This window comes from Trypanosoma cruzi (genome assembly GCF_000209065.1).
Source record: "Trypanosoma cruzi strain CL Brener chromosome Unknown tcruzi_1047053506005, whole genome shotgun sequence".
Classification (NCBI taxonomy): Eukaryota; Euglenozoa; class Kinetoplastea; order Trypanosomatida; family Trypanosomatidae; genus Trypanosoma; species Trypanosoma cruzi.
The window spans coordinates 1-11,516 of record NW_919703.1 but is presented as its reverse complement, the minus strand read 5'-3'; the positions used below and the strand labels follow the sequence as shown (position 1 = coordinate 11,516).

The 11,516-nt window shown below is 62.1% G+C and overlaps 2 non-coding genes and 1 pseudogene across 2 annotated transcripts, besides 6 other annotated features; all 3 read right to left on the bottom strand.

Annotated features, from left to right (window-relative positions):
• Window positions 1–9,345, bottom strand: Tc00.1047053506005.10 (annotated as a pseudogene).
• Window positions 1–11,516: a sequence feature (areas not merged during assembly with more than two copies in the genome that could not be assigned to a particular haplotype).
• Window positions 4,441–4,485: a microsatellite.
• Window positions 9,478–9,517: a microsatellite.
• Window positions 9,954–10,029, bottom strand: Tc00.1047053506005.30. Its single transcript, XR_008255313.1, has one exon. It is a non-coding gene; the product is annotated as a C/D small nucleolar RNA (snoRNA), TB8C3C3 (small nucleolar RNA).
• On the bottom strand, window positions 10,081–10,160 carry Tc00.1047053506005.20. The gene has a single exon (XR_008255312.1). It is a non-coding gene; the product is annotated as a C/D small nucleolar RNA (snoRNA), TB8C3C2 (small nucleolar RNA).
• Window positions 11,043–11,072: a microsatellite.
• Window positions 11,063–11,337: a mobile genetic element.
• Window positions 11,161–11,183: a sequence feature (AT_rich).

Genomic DNA, 11,516 nt, shown 5'->3' with positions numbered 1-11,516 from the left:
GCCCAGCCCGCCGGTCACCACCACGGCAACAGCCGCCGCACCCGCAACAACGCCGGTGATCGCCGAGAGGGCGCTGGCAACAGCAGGCGGCGTGTTGGACGTGATGGTGAAAGACCCAAGCAGCACACCCTTGCAGCCGCCAAACACTGCCGCAGCGTCGCAGCGAATGACTATCGTCTCGTCGGCACCAATGAAGTAACCGCGGTGCACGGGCACAGCCAGCTCCAGGACGGTGGACGGATTCGTCGCGTTGCGCACCCACGTCGCGTTGCTCAGCATCGCTCCCCAAGGACCACCAAAGCCGGTCGGCTGCGCCGTCGACACCGGCACGAAGCTCAGGTGTGTGCCGAGCTGCGGGTCGCTTGCCCAGCGGAACGGCGGCGGCAGCGCCACCATCAGCCGCGTCGGGACGGCGCTCCCACCGCCGCGAATGTCGTTCTGCGTCAGGCTTCCACCAGCCGCCGTCGTCGTCACGGTGAGTGTCGGGCACGCCACGTCGCTCCACCACGGCGTGCTGCTCACCGACAGGCTCATGCTCAGTGAATCCGATGCCGTTACTGTCGCGGTCGGCGGCTCCGTCGCCGTAACCGACGCTGCCGGGGTCGGCAGTGAGTCCGATGCCGTCATTGTCGCGGTCGGCGGCTCCGTCGCCGTAACCGACGCTGCCGGGGTCGGCGTGGGCAGCAGCGTCACCGTTTCCGTCACCTGCAGCGTCTCCGTCGGTCCGTAGTTCGTCGGACTGTAGCGCGTCGCACTCAGGCTCGTTGTTGGCGGTGTTGGCGTCCACGTTGGCGTCAGGCTGCGCGTCGCCGTGCGGCTCAGCAGCGGTTTCTCGGGCGTGCGGTTGCACCCGTCCACGTGCGGCAGGTACACAGGCAGGCAGTCGTGCCCGTACCCGCCTTCAGCACAGCGGCAGCCGCACGACCCCGACATCGCCCTCGTCGCAGCAGCAAAGCAGCTCACGTCGGCGTCGCACACGCTGCACGCCACGGGGCGAACTTTCCCGATGATGCCGGCGGACCTGTAGTCGATCGGCTGCAGCGCCTGCCCGTTGAGCGTCAGGCACCCCACGACGAACTCTCGGCCGGCACCCCCGAGCTCAACGGTGCCGTCCATCACGACGGGTCCGCTGCCAGCGTTCTTGTGAAGCGTCAGCGTGCTCTGCACAAGCTCCGCACGGCGCGGGTACGACGGCACCGACAGGAGCCTGCCGCTGATGCTGTTGCCGCGCACCGACAGCCACGACCCGGACACAAACGACGCCGTCTCCCGCAGCTCCAGCAGCGCGCCATCGGTCAGCGCACCGGCGTTGTCATTCACTACGACGGCGGACGTGTTGGCCTCCACACCGCTGTTGAACACCAATCCATGCGCAGCGTACACCTGGCTCCCCGACACGCGCAGCACAGCGCCCTCCGACGCAACCACGCGCGCACTCGCGTACAATGCATATTCGCCACCGAACACAGCCGCGTCCAGCGCGACACCGCCACCGACAAGCTCCAGCACAGCGCCGTCCACCACCACCGTCCGCCCACCAGTCATCACCGTCACGAGGGCAACGCCGGACACAACCAGCACGGACCGCACGAGCCGCAGGCCCGACAGCACCAGCACCGGTGCGTACGGCGAGGACTGCAAGCCGGAAAGATACACAAGCGGCGTCGGCCTCGCGGCAACCAGCAGGGAGTCCGTCACCGTCAGCACAGACCCCGCGGGATACGTGCCGGTCAGAACAAGCGCACCGTTCAGCGCCTCCACATCGCACACGGACAGCTCCACCGGTCCGCTCTCGTTGCTTCCCGCAGCCACCGCACCGCGCAACCCTCCACCGCCCATCACTTACAGCACGGCGCCGTTACGCAGCGACACGTTCTGCACAACGATCCGCACGCCGTCTCGCGCCATCCACGGCACGTAGAGCACAGGACTCACGCCGTCCAGCACAACGTGGCGCAGCGTCACCTCGCTCGCACCGGCAGGCACAACGAACACCGACCGCACCGTCAAGTTCTCGCGGAAGAACACACTCGACACGGTGACCGCGGCGGGCGGCAGCGCGGGAGCTCCCACAGGCACGCACGCCTCGCCGTGTCCGCTGCCGCACTCGCACACGCACACACCGTTCGTCATGCTCGCCGTCGCCGTCCCGGGCGCGTAGCAGTACGTGTCCCTGTCGCAGGCGTCGCACCCAGCAACGTCGATGCTCCCAGCGTCGCCAAAACCTGCCGCTGCGTACTCCTCCGCCGTCGACAGGACTCGCCCACCAGCGTCGTTGCATGCCACCCTCAAATACGCCCCAGCCGAAAGCGACAGGTTTACCGACAGCATCCGCGGCAGCAGCGCTCGGTTGTGCACAAAGCTCAGCGTGCTCCCAGCAGCGGTCACGGCGCCAGCGGCGTGGAGCATCTCCCTCGAGACGCCGTCGTGCACGTTGCCCTTCACCAGCAGCATCGACCCGCCGGCCAGGCTCACCGTCGAATCAAACGCTACCGCGTAGTCCCCCGTCGACGCAAAGTCGCTCCGCACAAGCGCCACAGCGGAGCCCGACACGCTCACAGCCCCGCGCACAGACACCGCGTGCTTACACAGCAGGAAGTCGCTGTCAAAAAACGCCACCACGGAGCCGCCACTGGCCACAACACCGCCCTCCACCGACACGCACAGCCCCAGCGCCGTCTGCACCGACAGTCCGTCCACGTACAGCGCACCGCGCGACGACAGCGCCACGCCGCCAGCCACCAACACGCCAACAGCGTCGTCGAACACAGCCGCCACCTGCGTGCGCGCAATCGTCAGCACGCTCCCCGTCAGATTCACGTTGTGCACAACGAAGCACGCGGAGGCGTCACCAAGGTCGTAGGCGCCGCGGTACGCAACACGCTTCTCTGCAATCAGCACCGAGTCCACCACAGTGACGCGCGAACCCGGCGGAAATCGGTTCGCCACCAGCACGCCGCCGCCGGAGCGCGACTCAAGCCCGCTGATCAACACATCGACGCGCTGGCCAGCAGGCGGTTCGGAACGCCACCCGACAACGTACAGGCTCGCTCCGCCCACAAGCGTGCAGTTCACCAGCGTCACGTTGCGCACGCTCCCTGACATCGACGCCACGTCCACCACAACGTCCGCCGCAAAGGTCACACCAACGTAGCACACCACCGACGTCCCGAAACCGGCGTTCACATCCCCATCCACACTCACGTCCTGCACGCACGAGTCGGCGCCGTCAGTGCTTGAGGGCTCGGGAACAGCGACGGGCAGGCACGCATCGCCGTGGCCGCCCTCAGCGCACGTGCAGGCGCAGCCATCACTCGACGCCGTCGCCGTGTACGCAGGAAAACACGACGCCGCGAGGGTGCATGGGTCGCTGCAGTTCAGAATGGCCGCATTGTACGCGGACGGAATACTGTATTCCGCCCCATCCTTGTCGTTCACAGTGTTGCACGCGGCCACAACCGTTCCGTTTGTGAGATCACTGGACCCTGAGTCTATCCAAAGCACCTTCGGCGTGCCCGTGCTGGAAATGAATTTGTTGCCGGACACAGACACCGTGGAGTTCCGTAGATTTACCCTGGGGTATGCATAGGCAAAGGCATCCGATGGGGATTCACGGCAGAGGTTGCCGCCCAACTGCAGCCAGGAGTTGTAGTAGACATAGGAAAGAAACATTGAACGAAACACATTCAAGCTTCCCTGCATGTCATTGCCCTGAAACACAAACGCTGACCAGGACTCCACACGTAATGCCCAGAAAAATAATATGAAGTACTTCACCGGCCTCGACGCAACGTTGTCTCGGATCACCACAGCGGAGTTGTTCAGTACATCCAGCGACGAGGATTGGCCAGACCCTCCAAGATATATCACCGTAGCGCCACCGCCGTCCATATGAAACATGTTGCCCATCACAGCAAACAGGGAGTGCCACGACACCCTCAGCGGAGATCCTGCAGCGTGAATGGCGCTTGACGATGCCGTCACGCTCTGAAACACATTGCCACTGAGCACCACCGCGGAGTCATTGCTGACAACCAGTCCATTCATCGCTACACACGACGGGCTGTCAAGGTCCAAGCCCGACCGAGAGATCAGCCTCGTGACCGTGAAGCGGTTCCCGCTGATCGTGATGTTCGTGTGCGGTGGAAAATCACCCTCCGGGCTAAGAAGCGCGTCATCGAACGTGTTGCCGGTGACAACGATGTTCAGCGACCCCACAGCGGCGTGCGCGTTGCCCAACAGCACCAGCACGGCGCCGTCCCTCCACGTGCATCCATCAAACGTGATGTTCGCCACGTCGCCCGTCATCCCCCCAATCAGCACCGTCAGGATCATGCCGCCCCCGCTGAACGTCACGTTGCGGTAGCACAGCCACGACAGCCCGCTGCCCACTGCCTGCGCAACCTCGGGGTACACCATGTCGCTGATGCACTCTCCATTCGGCGGCGGTGACGGTGGTGCGGGCGGCGGTGGCGGTGGTGGCGGACCAGCAGGCACAGGCGCCGGGACGCACACATCGCCGTGCCCTCCAGCAGCGCACCGGCACTTGCAGTCGCTGACCGCCGTCGTCAGCGGAGCAAAGCAGTCGCCGTCCCTCGTGCACTCCCCGCACGCAGCAACCGTCGTCACGTTGGTGATGCCATTCAGCTCCAGTTCAGCCGCCGTCGTCAGCACCCGGCCCGCAACCGTCAGACATCCGGCAACGAACCCGTAGCCGGCGTCAATCCGCGACAGCGGAGGCTTAGACAACCCCGTTGAGCCCATCTTGCAGCCCGTCAGCGTCACCACACTGCTGCCATCGATGTTCACAGAACCGCCAAAGGAAGAGTAGTAGAACATCGCACCCAATCCCACGTCGTTGTCGCGCCAATCCAGCCAGCTTGAATTCCAGACGGTCCAAGAATTATATGCATAGATGGCGTAGGACACGGAGCCGCTGTTCCCCACCACGCGCAGCACGCTGTGATTCGACACGGTGAAGTCGTGGTACTGGTACAGGAAACTTGTCCCGGTGGCCATCGTATTGTTGAGCAGCGCAAAAACGGAGCGATCACTGGCAATGAGCCTATACATGTACAACATGTGTGTGTATTTATCAAAGCTGCAGTACCGCGTGTACAGCGAGCTGCCGCCCACCAGCGTCAGTGTCCCGGTCGAGTACAAACCATATCCACTGTAACCCAAAGCACGCGCCTTGACGTTGCTGACCAGCAGCGAGGACGCAGCCAACACGACGTCGTCCAGCATCACCACGCTCAGCCTGCTGCTTGCAGTGCCTGAAAGCTGGATATCGGAGGACTGCACCGCGTCAACCTCCGTGACGGCGATGTCGCAGTGCTGCGGGAGGACACGTCTAAATAGAACAACGGAGGACCGCATCACCGTCTGGCTCACGCGGATAAGGACGCCGGCCGACTCGGCCACCTCAGTGCCCCCAACGAACTGCAGCGCGGCTCCGTCACGGAACGTGCACCCAGTGAGCGTGATGTTGATGGGGAGATGCAGCGGCATACTGTTGAAGGAAAATGTCAACGCAGCACTCACGCCGCTGAATGTCACACCCACGTAGCAGTGGTGCGTCTTCCACATGTTCAGCGCGAGGCTCGTCAGCGTCTGGTTCACCACGCAGCTCGTGTCGCCGTCCACATATTTCTCCGGCGCGGGCGGCACAACCGTGTCGGGCACCCCGAAGGGAAGACACGACGCGCCATGCCATCCGCTCTTGCAGCTGCACGAGCATGAACTGCGGTTCACCGACTCCGTCCCGGGCATGTAGCATGCCGTGTCGTCGTTGCATTTGCCGCACCCGAACACTAACACGACACTCGGATAAAAAAAGCTGCGCGACACCTCCCTCTCGCCCTGCATGTTGCACCCAACCAAAAACTGCGCGGGTAACGTCACAAACGTCCTTGAAAACTTCGCAAAGGTTTTACCAGAGTCCGCCTGACGGTTGTGTGCAAGCGACACGGTGGTGCCGTTGCCCGATAGTTCAGTACTGTACCGGAAAGACGGCATAATGAATACTGAGGCTGCGCTCACGTTGTTGCCCTCCACACGCCACTGCGCACCACCCTGAAGAGCAACCGAGCCGTACAAATAAACCAGAGCAGAATTGAATGTCTCCGTGCTGCCAGTGAAGGTGCAGTCAGCCACCCTCAGCAGTCCCGCGGAGCTCACAGAAACCAAAGACTGAAAATGAATGCCGATGGCTGCACTCATCGTGTTGTTCTCGACGTCAATATAGCCGCCGTTCTTCACATCAACACCGTTATAATAAACGGCAGACTCCGAGCTGTAACCGCTCTTTGTTGACTTCAGCATATTTCCCTTCATAATGATCCCGCCCCCATCAACAACAACAGCAACGGGGCAATAAACTGCGGAGCTCATCCCCTCCATTTTGTTGTCGAGCAGCAGCAGCGTCGTGTTCTTACCCAAAGTAAGCCTTGGAAATTGAATGGCGTAACCCGACTTTGACAAGAGCTTGCTGCCTGCCACCAGTATCTGGGAACTCGCGCCAAAATCACCTTCAAACTCCAATGTACCAGAATCCATCATCGAGAATGCCACGTTCACGTGCACACGCGCACCAGTCCCCTTGATCGACAGGCCCATGAGGACGCACTGCAGCAGCGTGATGTTGAGTGTCTTTCCTGGCGCGTCAAAATACGACAGGTCCAGCACAGTCGCGGCGGTGAAGGTCACGCTGACAAAGCACAGACCACGCACACCGGGATCAGGATAGTCCACGGAGCTGATGCTGCCACCGTAAACGCAGCGGACCTCCGTATCGTTCGCATCGGGGAGCGGGAACGGTCCAAGGCCGTCCGGAACCGCAGCTGGCAGACACTTGTCACCGTGGCCGCCAGCAGCGCACACACACCCACAGCCGCTGACGCTGCTCGTCCTCGCTGCAAAGCACACGGCGTCCACGGTGCAATTTCCACAGTCCAATGCCGTCACGGGTGCTCCAATATTGAGCTCGCTTCTGTAATTGGTCACAGGAGATCTCTTTACCTTGTTGCACGTGCCGTAGATGATCGGGCGCGTGTCGGATGGTGGTGACCACCCGCTTGTCATGTATGCAGTGATCGACGAGTACGAGCCTTGACCAAAGTCGTTGTAAAGTATCGACCACACACTCCGATCGCGGAACGCCACGCCTTTCTCGTCGGCCACGTACACAACGTAGGCGGTGCGGAACTCGTTGTCGCGGTGCACCAGCCAGCTGCCGCCAGTCACAGTCAGCGTGGTTGCCATGAGCATGGCAAAGCCGAGACGGAACGTGCTGGACACAACCTGCAGCACGCTGCCGCCATCCACCGCAACGTCCCCAAACACACACGCGCCTTTGTAGTACTCGGTGCTCGGCGCACTCCACGAGTTGTTCTGTATGGAGAACACGGAGCCACCACTAACACGCAGGTCCGACGCAAGGGCGTACATCACGTGCATCTGCGAATTGACGGCGCAGTTGTCCATGTAGAAGACGCTGGACAGGTTCACACCGAGGCCGCGCTCCACAAGGATCGCAGCGCACAAACCCCCGCCACACACCAGAGTCGACCGCGTCATGACAAACCGTGTCGACAGAAGACGGACGCCGTCCAGGACAAGCGCGGGGCCGTACCGGGATTTCTCGTGGCCAGGGGTCGTCGGCACGTACTGCGACCCGCCAACCGTCGCGCGCAGCGTCGAGTTCGCCAGCAGCACACTCGAGTTCAGCGGCATCGCGCCATGTAGCACAATCGTGCCCTCCAGCGACGTCACATTCGTCATGTTGACGAGGGAGTGCGGCATCAGGTGCGCCGTGCTCTCGCTGAGGCCGCCAATCCGCAGCTGTGCGCCGCCCACAAGTACGCAGTGGCGAAGCGTCACGTTCAGCGTGTCAGCGAACGCATCCATCGAGCGCAGGTCCACCGCCACAGTGATCGGTCCGCTGAACACCACCGAGTCGAAGCACGCCGTCGCCTGCCCGCCGCCAACCGTCACGGACTCCGTCAGCGTCACGCCACTCACGCAGTCCTGCCCACCGCCACCACCGCCGGCCCTCGCAGGCGGCACGTCGAACGGCAGGCACGCGTCGCCCACACCGCCGGCGCGGCAGCTGCACACGCAGTCGGAGAACGACGCCGTCAGCGCATCGAAGCACGCCAGCGCTGCCGCACAGCCGTCGCACGGCACCACGCTCACGGAGGGCAGGCCGGCCAAGCGGTAGTCGCCGCTGCTCTGCAGCACGCGGCCGCCCGCACGGTTGCACTGCACCGACACAGCGCCGCTCGTGATCGTCGGTCCGGCGGCAAGCGTCGCGCCGGTGGCAGCGCAGCGAGCAATCGACACGGCGCCGCCGCTCAGCGTCAGCTCCGACAGCGACGCCACCGACGACGCCTCGCCCACCGCCCACACGTCGTGCAGCTCCAGCCACCCGCCGGCACCGACCGTCCCACCGCCGCAGCGCACCAGCGACGACGCAGCAGACCCCTCGACGCCCACGAAGCGCAGCACCGAGTCAAACACCGCGAGGCGCTCGCCAAGCACAATGCCGCCGCCGCTGCTCACAACCGACACGTTCGTCACGGAGAACACCGAGTGGTTACGCAGACTGAGACGCGACGAGGATGACACATTCATCGCGGACGCGGTCGGACCGCCCGACGCCTCCAGCGACACGCCGTCAAGCACCACAGCGCTCGACAGCAGGTCCATGCCGCCGCCAACGTACACCGCCGTCCCGCCCGCCTGCAACGACCTCAGCACAGTGCTGCTCACACGCAGCTGCGACTGCAAAAGCGACGTCGCGTGCAGCACAAGCGGCGACGCCACCGCGTCCGTCAGCCCGCTCAGCTGGGAGTAGCGCATCGGTCCCGGCGTCACAATCGCCGAGTCACGGACCGTCACGTTCGTGCGTGCCGGCAGGTTGTGCACAAACACGAGCGAGCAGTAGCTCCCCGACAGCCCGCTCACGCTCACCTCCAGGCTCCGGTCACTCGCCGGCTCGCCGCTGTAGCCCCGCACGTAGATCTGCGCACCGCCGTCGCATACGCAGTCCCTCAGTTCGATGCGCAGCGCGCCGGGAAGCATCGCCGCAACGTCGAACACCACAGCCACGCCGTTCGTGACGTACACGCCGTCCATCAGCACCGTGTCCACGGCGCGGCCCACCGTGATGGCTCTCTCCACCGTGCCGCCCCGCAGTCGCAACGGCACCGCATGCACCGCGGGCATCCACGCCGCCGCCGCAACCAGCGCCAACAGAACAAGCAGCGCCACACGCACAGTCGCAATGGCCCTGCGCCGCACGCGGTGCCGGCTGTGCGGACACGCACCCACCGCAGACCACATCCACCAACCCAACCAGGTATCAACAGGGCTGTCGTGGTGTGTCGCACTCGTCTCGTCGACCGTGCCTCCTGCTCCGCAAATCCCTTCCTACAGATGCCAAATACAGTGACCCGATTCCGCCAGATAGTAATCCCACTACTACTTCTACTAATAATACTACTACAACTGCTGCGAGTAATTACTAAAACCTTGAAACGCTAGTTGTGGTGGTCAAGCCACAGTATCTCTATCTGCACGGTAAAACAAGGAAGAGGCAGCAGCAACAGTAGCCAGACACAGTAGGACGCAGCGGCATCCGGCCACATATATTCCACATCACAGCCAGCGACACAAAGACGCGCAGACACAGTCAGCCCAGTGATGCCATCGGCCTCCCACCGCCCGCGCAGCCCCGCACAACCGCCGTGCAGAGTGGCGGGACCCCGGCCAAGGGGCAAATGACCATTGGCACCGCCCTCCTCGCCAAATGCCTCCAACACATGACGACCCCGATGCCGTGGGCAACACACAAAAGCCGAGGCAGATACACGTGGCACTGTTACAACCGCCAGCCATCGAGCGCGTCCGTGAACGTGGTGGTGGTGGCGCGGAAGTGGGGTGGTGAGTGCGTCAGTTGCCAGTAGTCAAGGCGTCGTTTCTCGCTCACGTGGGTCGGCATTGCAGAACAAAGAGCGGCATCATGCGCGCACGGCATGCACAAGGGCAAAAGGGAGGAACAAAGAGGCACAGCGGCGGCACTCAGCCACGGGGGACAAGGGTCCACATCGACTCTGCGGTTGGTTGACCTTCAGACGTCCGGTTTGTAATCACGCCGCCGCGCAGTTCGTGTGTCTGCAGGAGACTGGGGGATGGAGGGAGGGAAGAGAGAGGCGGTGCGGCCCGCATCGATCCCGGTTGGGTGTGACAACGGTGAGGTCATCTCTTCAGATCGCCGGCAGCAAAGACGGTCGCCGTCAGCGGCGGTCAGTGCCTTCCTTCTCCCACCGCAGCGCCACTCCACCGACGCCGTCGCCCGCCTCCTCCCCACCGACACAACGAGGGGACAACAGCAGGAGATGTAACGCCCGCAACGATCAGGCTGCCGGAGAGTCTCGTTGCAGCCGCCATGACCAGACGAGTGGGATGCAAACAAAAAGAAAAAACAAAAAACAATTGCCCCCTCAAGCATCTCAGCACAACGTGGAAGCACAGCAGCCGGCACACAAGGCGCAACGCCGTTCAGTGGCTACCAGCACTCACCCTCAGTTACGCGGCAACGTGAAAATGAACGAGCTCCTCCCACACAGCCATCCCGCAACACGAGTGAGTCACACGAGCAGTCGCACAAATTAACACCACGCCACGCAAACCAGCAATCAAAGACACCGCCGGCGAAGGAAGCGATGGATGGCTGCGGCGCGCAGCCGCAATAATAAAACATGTGTCACCTTGCTTGGGGCATAAGGAAGACGTCCAATCAAAGAGGCAGGCCGATTCGCACCAGAGGGAGGTAAGAGCAAACAGAAGCAAACATTCGCCTGGGGCGATTGACCGGATCGTAAAGTTATTTACAAAAATCAAGCAACACAGGAGGAAGAGGGCGTAAGTGAAAAAGCAGTGGGCTCACCACACCCTCAAGCTTTGCCCCAAGTAGGTATATGTACACATATGTATTCCGATAGCCACTCTCGTGACATGCTGCGCTCTATTCGGATTGGATACATATATATACATACATATATATATATTAATAATTTACGAAGTGTCAAATTTTGGGGCTCTCCAGCCACAGGACCCCGCCGCAATGTGGGAATCAAAAGAGAGTGGGTGAGATGGTAAAATTAAATTTATAAAATTATCTGGCGGCTATCGGTTCCCTAATCCCCTACAGCCGTGGTCATACCAAAAATCATACGGTAGAAAAGTGTCGTAAAAAAGTGTATTCGTTTTATCAGGATACATATTAATTTAAATAGCCAGCCCTCCTCGCGATCATCCCCTCCACAAGCTCCTAGAAAATAACAGCGGAAGTCCATAGAACCATCACAGTACTGAATGTGGGAAGCGGGGTCGCCACGGGAGTGTGGGAACGTCATGCACTACACTCGGCGATGCAGTCACAAAGCAGGTGCTTACACCACCACGGCCACCAGCACCCACGAGCCCAGCATGGGGTGGCAGAAGATGCCACT